Source organism: Jaculus jaculus, chromosome 13, assembly GCF_020740685.1.
Source record: "Jaculus jaculus isolate mJacJac1 chromosome 13, mJacJac1.mat.Y.cur, whole genome shotgun sequence".
Lineage (NCBI taxonomy): Eukaryota > Metazoa > Chordata > Mammalia > Rodentia > Dipodidae > Jaculus > Jaculus jaculus.
The window spans coordinates 23,348,668-23,364,939 of NC_059114.1; positions in this window are offsets into that span (position 1 = coordinate 23,348,668).

Here is a 16,272-nt window from a genome sequence, read left to right on the forward strand (position 1 = left end):
CTGCGCCGCGTCCTCGGGGCTCGGGCTGAGGGCCCGGCTGCCCGGCCTCCGCTGGGATCCGCCCTCCGCGAAGGCGGGTCTGTCCTTCGGAAGAGGGCGTGTCGTTCTTCGCCTGCAGCGCCGGCCTGGCGTTAGAGGGCGAGGGGAAAGCGCGGCCTCGCGTTCTGTCGGCCTCCTGCTAGGACCTCGTTTGCCCCCACCTGATGCAACCTAGAAAATGGACTTCCGGGCCCTGCCGCGCTTGCAACGTGTAAAGCGCCCAGGGCCCCGGGTAGCCCTGAGGGACGCAGCGTCTGTGGTGTCCTTTGTATCCCCAGCGCCTGGCACACAGTAGGCTCCCCGCTAGTCGAGGCGAGGCATGCTTTCTCTGCAGGCCCGCATTGGAATAGGGCCATCTCCAGCTGGTTAACTTTTCCCCACTTTTTCCACCCCGGCGACACAATCATCAAAAAAAAAAAAAAAAAAACTCTTGGGAATCTGACCTTCACTTGAACCCGGTTTTTTTTTTTTCCCCTCGCTTGAACTTTTTTTCTCCTCATTCAGAGACTGAAGAGGAAATGTACGTTATTGGGGATCTTGCCTTGGATAATGGGGGTCTCCCTTGAGGGGAAACAGAACAGACCTCATAAAAATATGAACTTTAGACCTTGACTTCGTAGAAGTTTAACTTAGGGAGCCAGCCAGCGTGGTTGTACGTTTTTTTGTGTCGGTTTTTTTTTTTTTTTTCCTGTAAATGTGTCGCAATTAAAATGGAAGCAACTTGTTACTTTTTTTTTATGTGTGTCCCAATGTAGATTTTTGGTTGTTTTTTTTTTTAAGTGAAAGTACCTCAGGAAATGATGGGGTCGTGGACATGATAGGATACCAAAATAAATCTCTCAATATGCTAAAATTATCTAAATAAAAAACTGAAACCAGCCAGGAGTGATGGTGAGCTTGGGAGACAGAGGTGGGAGGATCACGTTGAGCTCCAGGTCAACCTGGGCTAGAGTGAGACTCTACCTCAAAACACCAAATAAATAAGTAGGGCTGAAGAGATTGCTTAGCAGTTAAAGTGCTTGCCTGCAAAGCCAAAGGACCAGGACACACATAAGACAGATATACAAGATGGCACATACATCTTGAGTTTGTTTGCAGCTGCTAGAGGCTCTCACAAGCCCATTCTCTCTCTCTCTCTCATCTCTTTCTCTCAAAAATAAAATATATAGGAATATGGAGAGATAGTTTAGCGGTTAAACCTCCTGCCTGCAAAGCCTAATAACTCATGTTTGAATCTTCAGGTCCCACAGAACCCGACCCAAGCACGCAATGTCTCACATGCACACGAGGCAGCGTTTGGAGTCCCTTTGCAGTGGCTGAAGGCCCTGGTGTGCCCATTCTCTATCCCCTCTCTCCCCCTCCTCTCTCTCTCAAAATAATAAAATATATAAAAAGTATTTTAGCTGGACTGGTGATGCATGCCTTTAATTCCAGCACTGGGACTGCAGAAGAAGCAGGATCACTGTGAGTTCAAGGCCACCCTGAGACTACATCTTTGAATTATAGGTCAACCTGGACCAGAGTGAGACCCTACCTCAAAAAAAAAAAAAAAAAACAGAAATAAATGGGGATGGAGAGATGGCTTAGCAGTTAAGGCACATGCCTGCAAAGCCTAAGGACCCAGGTTCAAATCTCCAGGTCCCATGTAAGCAAGATGCACATGGTGGCACAGGCATCTGGAGTTTGTTTGCAGTGGCTAGAGGCCCTGGCATGTTCATTCTCTCCCTCTCTCTCCCTCCCTTTCTCTGTCTCTAATAAATAAAAATAAAATCTTTTAAAAAGAATTTTAAAATAAATTTTTTTTAAATAGGAGACTGGAGAAATGGCTTAGTGGATTATGTGCTTTCCTGTGAAGCCTAGAAATCAGGTTTGAGTCCCCAGAACCCATTGGTGGTGCATGCGTCTGGAGTTCTTTTGCAATGGCTAGAGGCCCTAATGTGCCCATTCTCTCTCTCTTTCTCTGCCTCTCTCTCTCTCTCTCTGTCTCAAGTACATAAAATAAAATATTTTTTTTAATGTGAGACTGTGAGCTGGAGATAAGATGGCTTAGTGGTTAAGCACACGCCTGTGAAGCCTAAGGACCCCAGTTCAAGGCTGGATTCCCCAGAACCCTCGCAAGCAAGATGCCCAAGGGAGTGCATGCGTCTGGAGTTCCTTTGCAGTGGCTGGAGGCCCTTGTATGCCAATTCTCTCTCTCTGTCACTCTCAAATAAATAAATAAAAATAAAAAAGAAAAAGAATGTGAGACTGGAGCCCATTGTGATGGCACGCACCTTTAGTCCCAGTGCTTAGGAGGCAGAGGTAGAAGGATGGTTATGAGTTCAAGGCCACCCTGAGACCACATTATGAATTCGAGGTCAGCCTGGGCTAGAGTTAGACCGTACCTTGGGGAAAAAAAAAACTGAAACTGGAGGTGTGATAAAGTGCTAGCCTAACCAAGTCCATGACCCAGTGTTCATCACTCTCTCATTCTACTTCCTTCCCCTCCACCACCAGAAAAAGCTAGAAAAACTTGGGGAACACCCAGAGGAGATGACTCAGCAATTAAAGGTGCTTGGTTGCAAAGCCTGGTGGCCCAGAGTTCACTTCCCCAATACTCAGGTAACACCAGATGCACAAAATGTGCATGTATCTGGAGTTCATTTGTAATCAGGAATCCCTGGCACACCCATTTCCTGTCTCCCTCTGTTTCCTCCTCTTGCTCTTTCTCAAATAAATAAATGAATGAATAAAAAGAAAAACAACTTGGAGAATAATTAAACTAGCAGTCTGCTGGCCCAATTAAGCTCCTAGATTGTCAAAAGTCCAAGTGAATGTGCTTGCTGTATTTGGCAAATACTTGAAAAGTAAGAAATTAGCTTTATCCTCCATCTACAGTACAAAGATGATGAAAGAAAAATGTAGTATTCCTTAAACCTACTGTTAAAAGCTATTAAAATTAACCTAACCAGGGACTTTAATTCAAGCACTTGGGAAGCAGAAGTTGGAGATGGATGTGAGTTCAAGGCCAGCCTAGGATTAAAAAGTAAGTTCCAAGTCAGCCTGGGCTACAGTTGAGACTACTTTGGAAAATAAAAATAGAAAGAGCCAGGCATGGTAGTACTTTTTTTTTTTTTTTTTTTTTTTTTTTTGGCTTTTTGAGGTAGGGTCTCAGTCTAGGCCAGGCTTACCTGAAATTAACTATATAGTCTCAGGGTGGCCTCGAATTCACAGCAATCCTCCTTCCTCTGCCTCCCAAGTGCTGAGGTTAAAGGCATGTGCCACCATGCCCAGCTGGTACATTCTTTTAATCCCAGCACTCCAGTGGCTGAAGTAGGAAGATCACCATGAGTTGAGACCAGCCTGGGTTACAAAATGAGCTCCAGGTTAGCCTGGGCTAGAATGAAACTTTGCCTTCAAAGAGGACTGGAGTAGCCAGGCAGTGGTGGCACATGCCTTTAATCTCAGCACTCAGAAGGCAGAGGTAGGAGGATTGCTGTGAGTTCAAGGCCACCCTGAGACTCCATAGTGAATTCCAGGTCAGCCTGGGCTAGAGTGAGACCCTACTTCAGAGGTAGGGTTTCACTCTAGTACAGGAAAAATTGGAATTCATTGTGGAGTCTCAAGGTGGCCTTGAACTCACGGTGATCCTCCTACCTCTGCCTCCCGAGTACTGGGATTAAAGGATTATGCCACCACGCTCAGCAATCAGTCTCTCTTTTATTTTGATGTCATCATCTTTTCCTCCTCTTATGATGGTCTTATGTAGGTAGTGTCAGGCACTGTGAGGTCATGGATATCCAGGCCATTTTTTCTCTGGAAGAGCACATTGTAAGGAGTCCTACCCTTCCTTTGGCTCTTACATTCTTTCTGCCACCTCTTCCTCAATGGACCCTGACTGAGCCTTGGAAGGTATGATAGAGATAGTTAAGTGATGAGCACTTCTTCTCAGCACCATGATGCTTTCTGAGTCATCCCAAGGTCACTGCCATACGAAAAGAGAAGAGTCTCTACCAAAAGTGAGAGTAGCATTAATATAAGGGTATGAACATTAAGAGAAGTGCTTACTGGGCAGTTTGGTGAACATAGTATATACATTTAGCCAGACAGCAGCAGATGTTACACCCCAAGGGCTCATGACTACCCCTGTTGTAGGTTTTCAGTATCAGGGATGTATTCCCTCCCATGGAGCAGGCCTCCAGTCCAATTAGAGGGCAGTTGGTTTCCACCATGACAGATGTGCCACTATTACACCCCTTGGCTCATTTGGCCTGGCTGGCCAAATAATAAGGTTTGCAGTGTCCACTGTTGAGTATCTTCACTGGTGATTTCTCTCTTTCCCATTGAACTGCATGTAGAATGGCTTCTTCCAGCTTTCAGTCAGCTGATATACATGGAGGAGGTCATCAGCTCAGTTCCAACAGGATTTTTCAGTGGCCTTGCAGCCCAAGTATGTGGTCTTCAGCAACAGGGTCTTACCATCTATCCCTGCTGGGAAACCAAGGGCCTTGGCAATGGCCTGTAATGTTTTGGGGGCATTGGGGACCTCCATAGTCAACAACTTACTGGAAGGTATCCCATCCCTGGCACTGAAAATTTTCTAGTAACAGTCTATGTCTCCTGAGTGTTCCATTGTCCAAAAAAATAGTTTTCCATATGATTTAAATAAATGAAAATATAGTTTTTAAAAGTCTTAAAAAATAAAGTACTGGGCTGGAGAGATGGCTTAGCAGTTAAGCGCTTGCCTGTGAAGCCTAAGGACCCCGGTTCGAGGCTTGGTTCCCCAGGTCCCACGTTAGTCAGATGCACAAGGGGGCTCACGCGTCTGGAGTTCATTTGCAGAGGCTGGAAGCCCTGGCGCGCCCATTCTCTCTCTCTCCCTCTATCTGTCTTTCTCTCTGTATCTGTCGCTCTCAAAATAAATAAATAATTAATTTAAAAATATATTTAAAAAATATAGAAGTGGAGATATCTTTAAGAAAAATGAAATAAAGTACTGATCTGGAGTGATGGCTTAGCAGTTACAGCATTTGACTGCAAAGCCAAAGGATCCCGGTTTGATTCTCCATGTAAGCCAGATGCACAAGGGGCCGCATGCATCTGGAGTTTGTTTGCAGTGGCTGGAGGCCCCAGTGCACCCATTCTCTCTCCCTCTCTCCCTCCCTCTCTCTCTCTCTCTCTCTCTCTCTCTCTCTCTCTCTCTCTCTCTCTCTCTCTCCCTCCCCCCTTTCTCCCTCTCAAATAAATAAATAAATAAAACATATTTTAAAAAATAGCCCTCTTTGTCTGATCACTTGGGAACTTCCAGCTGTAGTGCCCAGGAAGCTCCAGGAGGAACTCTCAGACTTAGCAATGGAAGATGCACTGGACGAGTCAATCAAAGACTATGTTCAACAGCTGCTGGAGTTAACAGATGACAAGATGAAAGACTGGCATATGTGACCTACCAGGATATTCACAGCATTCAAGCCTTCCATGGGCAGATTGTTATCACAGTTAAGGCCCCAGAGGAAGCCAGACTGGATGTTCCGGCTCCCAGAAAAGACTATCACAGTGCACATAAGGAGCACCAGAAGACCCACTGATGTGTATTTGTGTGAAGTGGAGCAGAACCGCTCAAATGGTAGCATAGTCTGATGGAGTAGACGCCACCTCTTCTCAGAGCAAATACCCAGAATGCCCCAAGAAAGGAAGACAAAAAGGAAGGGAGGAAGGAAGGAAGGAAGATTATTCCTGGGGAACTGACAGCATCTGAGAAATGGACTGAGGTTTTAGAACATCACATGCCCATGAAGTTTGCATCAGTTTAATTCTTGGCAATAAATCGCCATGAAGTGCTCCTGTCTCCTTTAGTAGAGCACTAGATTCTGAGTAGCTCTTTACTAGAGTGACTGGACAATTATGGTGACCACATTCAAAATCCACTTTTGATCATTGTTCCTTGCCTTTTGTCAGTGAAAAGGACATCTTGTCTCCTGAAATAACTTTATCACAAAGAATAGCATGAAGGTAGATGGTCAGGCCTGACAAAGACAATTCCTCAGAGGCTCTGCCTTTTCCTAAAGGATTATTTTGTGTTACACAAGAGAAATTGCCTTACACTGGTTCATGTTTGCAAGTAAGTTGAATGTTGGCTAGGTGTACACACAGAGTTAAATGTAATGTCTTTGTATATATCTGTAAAATGTTTAGATTACTTGTGAAATATCTAAGTCATACTTTCTACTTTTACATAGCCAAAATAATGTATATATGGAAAATGACAAACAAATGTTCTAATTTCCTAAATATCTTCAAGTCTGGATGAGGGTTAGCTGAGTTTTTTTTTCAAATTTCTACATGTAGAAGTAACATATATGTGCTGTACATTTAAACTAGTGTACTTAATTAAACTATTTTTTTAAATTTATTTGAGAGCGACAGACACAGAGAGAAAGACAGATAGAGGGAGAGAGAGAGAATGGGTGCGCCAGGGCTTCCAGCCTCTGCAAACGAACTCCAGATGCGTGTGCCCCCTTGTGCATCTGGCTAACGTGGGACCTGGGGAACCGAGCCTCGAACCGGGGTGCTTAGGCTTCACAGGCAAGCGCTTAACCACTAAGCCATCTCTCCAGCCCATAATTAAACTATTTTTTTAAGAACTCCCAAAGCATGCACTATGTAGTGCTTACGTGGGTCCTCAGGAATTAAACCTGGGTCCTTTGGCTTTGCAGGAAAATGCCTTAACAACTAAGCAATCTCTCCAGCCCTAATTAAACTATTTTAATATGGTTTTTAATTCTAGCAAAAAATAAAATAAAATACATAAATATGAATCAGGGCTAGAAAGATAACTTAGTAGTTAAAGGTTCTTGCTTGCAAAGCCTGCTAGCCTGTGAGCAATTCCCAAACCACCCAAGTAAACCAGGTGTAACAAGCAGCACAAGCATGTAGTGTTCCATTGCAGTGACAAGAGGCCCCGAAGTAAGTGCATACATGCACACACACACATGCAAATAAATTTTTAAAATGCAAATGTATGAATCAGCCTGGTTTAGTGGTACATGTGTTTAATCCCAGCACTCAGGAGGCAGGGGTAGGAGAATCAATGTGAGTTTTAGCCACACCTGGGACTACAAAGTGAGTTCCAGGTTAGTCTGGGTTAGAGTGAGACCCGACCTGGAAAAAAAAAAAAAACAATACAAACACACACACACACATATATACAAATTTTACGAATATATATATATATACAAATCAGTAATTTTATATTTAAAATTTTTAAATATTTTTTATTTACTTATTTGAGAGACAGGCAGAAAGAGAAAGAAAGTCAGGCATGGTGGCACACACCATTAATCCCAGCACTTGGGAGACAGAGGTAGGAAGATCACCATGAGTTCAAGGCTACCCTGAGATTACATAGTGAATTCCAGGTCAGCGTGGACTACAGGAGAATCCCTAAAAGTCCCAGGCCAGTTAGCCTGGTATGTGCAGCAGTGAGTGAGATACCCTGCTTCGGATAGCTAGAAGGGGAGGACTAGTACCCAAAGTTGTCCCCTGGCCTCCAGATGCACACTGTGGCACGCACATGCCCATACCCATGCAAACACATACATAGACATCATACACACACAAAGATGAATAACCAGAAAAATTGAAGGGTTATCATACTAATAGAATCATCCCTCTCTGATTTAATGATATCACAACCATAGCTGGAACCAAGCTCCCAGAATTCAATGGCCAAACCAAGTTCCAAACATGAGAAGTTGAGTAAGAATGCCTGCAGCCAATACCTAAACATAATTTCATTTAGACTAAAAAAGTTCAAGAGGTTTTATTTGCTTGCTTCTGCTTTTCTTTTATTTTTTATTGACAACTTTCATATATGTAAACAATATCCCATGGTTAGACCCTCCCTCCCCCCACTTTCCCCTTTGAAACTCCATTCTCCATCATATCCCCTCCCCATCTCAGTCAGTCTCTCTCTTATTTTGATGTCATGATCTTTTCCTCCTCTTATGATGGTCTTGTGTAGGTAGTGTCAGGCACTGTGAGGTCATGGACATCCAGGCCATTTTGTGTTAGGAGGAGCATGTTGTAAGGAGTCCTACCCTTCCTTTGGCTCTTACATTCTTTTCACCACCTCTTCTGCAATGGAACCTGAGCCTTGGAAAATGTGATAGAGATATTGCATTGTTGAACACTCCTCTGCCACTTCTTCTTAGCACCATGGTGCCTTCTGAGTCATCCCCAAGGTCACTGCCATCTAAAAAGAGAAGCTTCTCTAACCAAAAGTGATAGTAGCATTAATATATGGGTATGAACATTAGAAGTGCTTACTGGACAGTTTGGTGAGCATAGTATATACTTTTAGCCAGACAACAGCAGACATTACACCCCTAGAGCTCATGACTACCCCTGATTTAGGTTTTCAGTATCAGGGATGTATTCCCTCCCATGGAGCAGGCCTCCAGTCAAATTAGAGGGTGGTTGGTTTCCCCCATAACAGATGTGCCACTATTGCACCCCTTGGCTTATTTGGCCTGCCTGGCCAACTTTAAAGCTTGCAGTATCCACTGTTGAGTATCTTCACTGGTGATTTCTCTCTCTCCCATTGAACTGCATGCAGCATGGCTTTTTCCAGCTTTCTGTCAGCTGGTCTACACAGAGGAGGTTTCCAGCTCAGTTCCAGCAGGATTTCTCAGTGGCCTTGCAGCCCAAGTATGTAGAGTCTTCAGCAATAGGGTCTTACCATCTATTTTCTTGGGTTTTTGAGACAGGGTGTTGTGGAAGCCCAGGCTGGTGTCAAACTTCCTATGGAGACAAGAATGGACCTTGAAGTCTTTCTTTTTCTGCTTCCACCTCCCATGTGCTAGAATACAGGTATCCACAACCATGTCTGGTTTGAAATTCTAGGCTTTAATCCACTATCATAGGAAAAATTGATGATAATTTTAGTAAAGCATCATTTGCATACATGGAATTTACCCATTTGGTGTACCATTCAAAGGTAATGTTGGGTGTAGACCAGAAGTTTACTAGCAATAATTATTCTTATTTATTTATTTTTGGATTTTATTTTTGTTTTTATTGAGTTAGGGTCTTACTCTAGCCCAGGATAACCTGGAATTCACTATGTAGTCTCAGGGTGGCCTTGAACTCACGGTGATCCTCCTACCTTTGCCTCCCAAGTGCTGGGATTAAAGGCATTTGCCACCACGTCCAGCTTGCCTACAATAATTCACAGCACATTTAGTTCATAAATATCACTACTAATTGGAAACATTCCCATCATTCCAAAAAGACCCTTCATGTGCATTTGCAGTAACTTCTGGCTCCCAGTCTCAGTCCCAAACAACCACTAATGCACTTTCTCCATAAGTAGATCGGTCTCCTCTGGCCACTTCAACAACATGTAGGTACAGAGTGAGTTCCAGGCCAGCCTATGAGACCCTTCCTCAAAAAAAAAAAAACTCCTTTCCCCAAGTGATTTTCAAGCACACACTTAAAGGAAGCTGGACATTGGTCATTGTGGCTCCTGCCTGTAATACCAGCACTTGGGAGAGATGGAGGCAAGAGGATCAGGAGGTCAAGGCCACCACTGGCTACATAACTCTTTTAAGGCCAACCTGAAGAATAGTGTTCTGAAAGAGTTTTGCTATCCAGAAACTGGGGATAAAACTCAATTAGCAGTGTTTGCATAGCATGCAGAAAGCCCTGGGTTTCACCCCAGCATTGCATGCCTGTAGTTCCAGGATTTGGGAGGTAGAAACAGAAAGATCTGGTCATCCTCAGCTGAGTCAGAAGTCAGCCTGTGCTACATGGTAGCCAGTCAAAATATAATTGTTATTCAGAAGTATTGCTCATTTTTAAAAAATTTTTCTTAGCCGGGCGTGGTGGCGCATGCCTTTAATCCCAGCTCTCGTGAGGCAGCAGTCAGCCTGAGACTACATAGTGAATTCCAGGTCAGCCTGGACTAGAATAAAACCCTACCTCAAAAAAAAAAAAAAAAAAAAATCTTAGTCTGGAGAGATTGCTTAGTGGTTAAGGCACTTACCTGGGAAGCCTAAGGACCCAGGTTCAATTCCCCAGCACCCACATAGAGCCAAGATTCACATGGTGGTATATACGTCTAGGGTTTGTTTGCAGTAGCTGGAGGCCCTGACATGCCCATTCTCTCTTATCTGCCTCATTCTCTCTCTCTCTCTCTCTCTCTCTCTCTCTCAAATAAATAAGTAAAATTAAAATATTTTTTAAAATTCTTGGAGGCTGGAGAGAGTGCACTTGCCTGAAAAGCCTAATGACCTGGATTCAACTCCCCAGTACCCACATAAAGCCAGATGCATTGTGGCATATGCATCTGGAGTGGAGTTCATTTACCGCAGCTAGAGGCCCTGGTGTGCCCATTTTCTCTCTCTCTCTCTCTGTCTCTCAGTGTGTCTCTTTCTGCTTGCAAATAGATAAATATATATATAGTTTGAGACCACCCTCAGACTCATAGTGTATTCCAGGTCAGCCTGGGCTACAGTGAGACCCTACCTCAAAAAAAAAAAACACAAAAAAATAAAGGAGGGAGCTGGAGAGATAGATGGTTTAGCATGTAAGGTGCGTGCCTGCAAAGTCAAAGGACCCAGGATCAACTCCCCATTACCCATGTAAATTCAAATGTACAAAGTGCCTGGAGTTCTTTTGCAGTGGCTGGAGGCCCTGCCACCTCCATTCTCTCTGTCTTTCTTCTATCTCTCTCTGCTTGCAGATAAATAAATAAAATACTTAAAAAAAAAAAACAACCGGGCGTGGTGGTGCACATCCTTAATTCCAGCACTCGGGAGGCAGAGGTAGGAGGAAGACCTAGAGTTCGTGGCCACCCTGAGACTACATATATATATATATATATATATATATATATATATATATATATATATATATATATATATTTTTTTTTAAATGGTTTTGTGGGTGTGATGGCACACTCTTTTGATCCTAGCACTTGGGAGGCTTGAGGTAGGAGTTTGAAGCCAGCCTGAGACTACATAGCAAGACCCTACCTTGAAAAGCCAAAACAAACAAACAAAAAAAAAAGATAACAGCTAATAGCCAATATTTCAATATTTCAGAAATAAAAAAAAAGTGAGAAACACTTTTTAGGACCAGACTTTCAGACTCAGGAATTTAGTTCTTTGCATTCTGATCTTGCTGATTTTCTTTCTTTCTTTTTTCATGGGATTTTCAATGACTCTTCAACAAACCACACATCCCTTTAATTAGCTTGTTAATTTTTTTGCTTGTTTGTTTAGGTTTTTCAAGGTAGGCATCTCACTCTAGCCCAGGCTAACCTGCAATTCACTAGGTAGTCTCAGGGTGGCCTCGAACTTATGGCAGTCTTCCTACCTCTGCCTCCCGAGTGCTCCACCACGCCCGGCTTTGTTAATTAAAAAAAAAAAAAATACTGGATAGGCTGTTAATATTCATCCCTTCAATGACTGATCAGGTCTTGGGATTTGGAGCCATGCAGGCAGAAATGCAAAGGGTGATTTTATTGCTAACTACAACAGTAAGCATCACATCAGCCAACCTTCCCAGCAATTCATTTTTCTGCAATCATTTCTTTTCAGCTCTTTTCACTTTGTTTGATCACGTTTAAAGCGTGATGATACATTATTCACTATTATGCTCTTGATTTCACTTTCAAAAGCATGAAAATTAATTCAAATCAAATCCAACGTGCACCCCCTCAAATCCATCCTCTTCAAGTTTTTGGACAGACCAATGCTCATTTGAAAATTTAAAAAAAAAAAAAAACAGATGTAATTTCAAAAATAGGACCATGGGTGATTCAACCAATTTTTTTTCCCTATCCATGGTTACTCTGAATCCTCTGGGGCTAATCTATTGTGGACACCCCAGGAATCTCAAAGGACTATATGCCATAAAAAGAGAAAACTGAATGAGGCAGGGGCTTCTAGAAAGGTAGTAGTTAACACCTGGTGTGCAGAGTAACAACTTTGCTGAGCAACCTGAGGGACACGTTGCAAAATAGCCAAGCACTCAGCAACACCACTGTGTGAGCTCTGCCAAGAGCTGGCCCCGCAAGCAAGCTTCTGACTGGAAAGCTAATCGTTGTGTTTCTCCTCGTGAGAGGGAATAACCATGTAGTGATGGAATCCACAGAGCAGAAGCTGGGCACCCGCTGACCAGGACACCAAAGAAAGAATTGTTAAACCAGACATGGTGGCACACGTGTGCCTGCCATCCCAGTGCTAGGAAGATGGGGCCGAAGGATTCGAAAGTCAAGGTCGCCAGGTGTGGTGTCGCACACTTTTTAATCGCAGCACTCAGGAGGCCTAAGTACGAGGATCACTGTGAGTTCAAGGCCATCTTGGAACTACAGAACAAGTGAGTTCCAGGTCCACCTGGGCTAGAGAGAGACCCTGCCTGCTTCCAAAATACAAAATAATAATAATAATAATAATAATAATAAAGTAAGCCAAGGCCATCCTCAACTGCATAGTGAGTTCAAGGCCAAACTGGACTACATGACACCCTGTTCAAAAAAAAAAAATTCTTGGCCAGGTGTGGCGGTGCATGCCTTTAATCCTAGCACTCCTTTTTTTTCATGTAAGGTCTCACTGTAGCCCAGGCTGACCTGGAATTCACTATATAGTGTCAGGTGGCCTTGAACTCACTGAGATCCTCCTACCTCAGTCTCCGCATCCAGAGTATTTTGTGGGCACCACACACAGGATTAATTCCAGCATTCTGGAGGCAGAGGTAGGAGGATCTCAGTGAGTTGGAGGCCACCCTGAGACTACAGTGAGTTCCAGGTCAGCCTGGGCTAGAGTGAGACGCTATCCTGAAAAAAAAAAAAAAATCCTTTTACCACTGGATGTCTGAGCTGTGCAAAGCCAGAAATTCAATGAAACTCGGCATTGTGTTTCTCCTCAAGCTGTAACTCAAAGCTGGCTGGCATCAAACTGACTCTGTAGCCTTGTCTGGCCTCAAACTAAAGGTGATTCTCCTACCTCAGTTTCTGGAGCTCTTGAATTCTACCCATGAGCCACTACACCCAGTTCCTTTGTTTTTGTACTCACCCTGTTTTCCAGGTGAATTGCGTGGAAGCCAAAGACTTGAAGTATGCACCACTGGAAGGATGCAGGAGGAAATTTAAAATGTGTGTGTCAGGCTGGAGAGATGGCTTAGCAGTTAAGGCACTTGCCTACATCGCCTAGCCACCCAAGGTTCCATTCCCCAGAACCCACATAAAGTCAGAAGCACAAAGTTCTGCATGATTCTGGTGTTCCTTTACAGTGGCTAGAGGCCCTGGCTTACCCATTTCTCTGTATTTGTTTCCTTCTCACTCTCTCTGCTTGCAAATAAATAAATGTGTGTGTTATGTGTCTCTGTGTGTCTGCACCAGTGACCACTGACCTGGCTCTTAGCAGGGATCCTGTTAATACACAGGAAGCCCTGCAGTGGAACCCCACAGAGGTCATGCTATAATTAATATGTGCATTCTTTTTTGTTTGTGTGGTTTTTCATGATAGGGTCTCGCTCCAGCCCAGGCTGACCTGGAATTCACTATATAGTCCCAGGGTGGCCTTTAACTCATGTCGATTCTCCTACCTCTGCCTCAAAAAACCAAGAGTGTCTGTGGGGGTGGGGTGGGGCTGGAGAGATGGCTTAGCAGTTAAGGCATTTGCCTGCAAAGCCAAAGGATCCCAGTTTGATTCTCGAGGACCCACGTAAGCCAGATGCACAAAGGGGCACACTCATCTGAAGTTCTTTTGCAATGGCTGGAGGCTTTAGCGTGCCCATTATCTCCTCTTTGCCTCTTTCTCAAATAAATAAATAAAATATGTTAAAGCAAAAAACAAACACAAGAATTCTGGGGGATTAAAGGTATATGCCCCTGCCACACCTGGCAAATAACTGCTCCCCCCAAAAAAAAGCTGGGCATGGTGGCACACGCCTTTAATCCCAGCACTTGGGAGGAAGAGGTAGGAGAATTACCATGAATTTGAGGCCACCCTGAAACTACATAGTGTATTCCAGGTCAGCCTTGGCCAGAGTGCAACCCTACCTCAAAAAACAAAAAAAAAGCAAGGGAAAAAAAAAAAAGAAAGAAAGATGTAGAGATAGGCTTGAAACTGGATTGAAAGTCTCATCCAAATCTTGGCATAGTGCTGATCATGATGCCCTTATGCCCTTTGATCTCATTTTATTGGGCAATGTTATTACACTTTTTTTTTTAAGTGTTTCAATGTAGCCCACACTCACCTGGAATTCACTATGCAGTCTCAGGGTGGCCTTGAACTCACAGCAATGCTCCTACCTCTGCCTTCCAAGTGCTGGGATTAAAGTCAAGCATGATTACACCCAGCACATCCTACATTTTATGCTGAATAATGTTCCCTTCTGTGAGAATATCTCGATCTACTCTTTCCCTGTGTTTCAGAAGAAAAAAAAAATTGAGATGGCTTAGTGGTTAAGGTGCTTGCCTACAAAGCTTGAAGACCCAGGTTCAATTCTCCAGGTCCCACATAAACCAGGTGTACATGGTGGCGCATGCATCTGGAGTTTGTTTGCAGTGGCTAGAGGCCCTGGCACATCCATTCTCATTCTCTAGCAAATAAATAAATAATAAAAATTTTTTTAAAAGAAAAAAAATGAGGTACGGAAGGGGTAAATATTTTGCTCAAAGACATACCAAGCATGTGGGACAGCCTGGATTTGAATGTGACATGTTGAATTTCAAATCTGTAATCCTTACACTTGGTGTGGTAGCATATACCTTTAATCCCAGCACTCACTCAGGAGGCAGACGTAGGCGGATCACCATGAATCCGAGGCTACCTGAGACTACATAGTTATTTCCATGTTGGCCTGGGCTAGAGTGAAACCTCACCTCAAAATAAATAAATAAATACAATAAAGTAAACAAATATAAATAACTCTGTAATTCTTATGTGCACCCAAGGACATGAATACTCAGTACCCCTAAGCCATCTCAGTGTCCGTCAAGAATGCTGGGTCAGGAACAGCATAAGATGCCCATGTAGCCAGTGTTGCAAGTAACAAAGCGGTTCTGTACCACTAGAAGGAAGGCAAGGAAAACAAGGTATAAAACAGTGAGTACTAGCAGGGCATGGTGGTGCATGCCTTTCATCCCAGCACTTGGGAGGCAGAGGCAGGGGGATCACTGTGAGTTCCAGGCTAGCCTGAAATGACATAGTGAATTCCAGACCAGACTGGGCTAGAGCATGACCCACCTTGAAAAACAAAACAAAACAGTAAGCCTTGGGCAGGGGAAATAGCTTAACGGTTAAAGGAGCTTGCTGCACAAGCCTGCCAGCCAGGCTTCAGATCTCCAGCACCCACATAAAGCTAGACATGTATCTGTAATCCCAGTGTACCACAGCAATGGGAGGAAGAGTCAGGAGAATCCTGAAGTTGGTGGTTCAGCTAGTTTGGCCTTCCAAGGGGCAAGTAAGAGAGCCCTGCCTCACATAAGGTGGAAGGAGACCAACACTCTGAGGTTGTCCTCTGACCTCCACACAAGCTCTGTGTCATGTACACACATACACACACCCCTAAACAATAAACAAGACTATTAACACAGTGAATGTGGGCTGAACATTTAGCTTCTATTTTTGTTGTTGTTATTTTTGTTTGTTTTGTTTTCAAGGTAGGGTCTTGCTCTAGCCCATACTGACCTGGAATTCACTATCTAGTCTCAGGGTGGCCTCGAACTCATGGTGATCCTCCTTCCTCTGCCTTCCAAGTGCTGGGATTAAAGGCGTGAGCCACCATGCCTGGCTAGCTTCTATTTTTAAATTTTTTATTTTGTATCTTATTTATTTATTAGAGACAGACAGAGGGAGAGAAAGGGAAAGAATGGGCATGCAAGGGCCTCGAGCCATTGCAGACAAACTCCAGACGCATGTGCCACCTTGTGTATCTGGCTTACATGGGATCTGGAGAATTGAACCTGGGTCTTGAGGCTTCTCAGGCAAGTGCCTTAACCACTAAGCCATCTCTCCATTCCCCCCCTCACCATTTATTATTTTTTAAGCCAGGTGTGGTGGCACACACCTTTAACTGCAGCACTTGGGAAGCAGAGTTAGGAGGACTACCATGAATTCGAGGCGACCCTGAGACTCCATAGTGAGTTCCAGGTTAGCCTGAGTTAGAACGAGACCCTACCTTGAAAAGTTATTTTGTGTGTGTGTGTGTCAAGGGAGGGTCTCATTGTAGCCTGGAACTCATTCT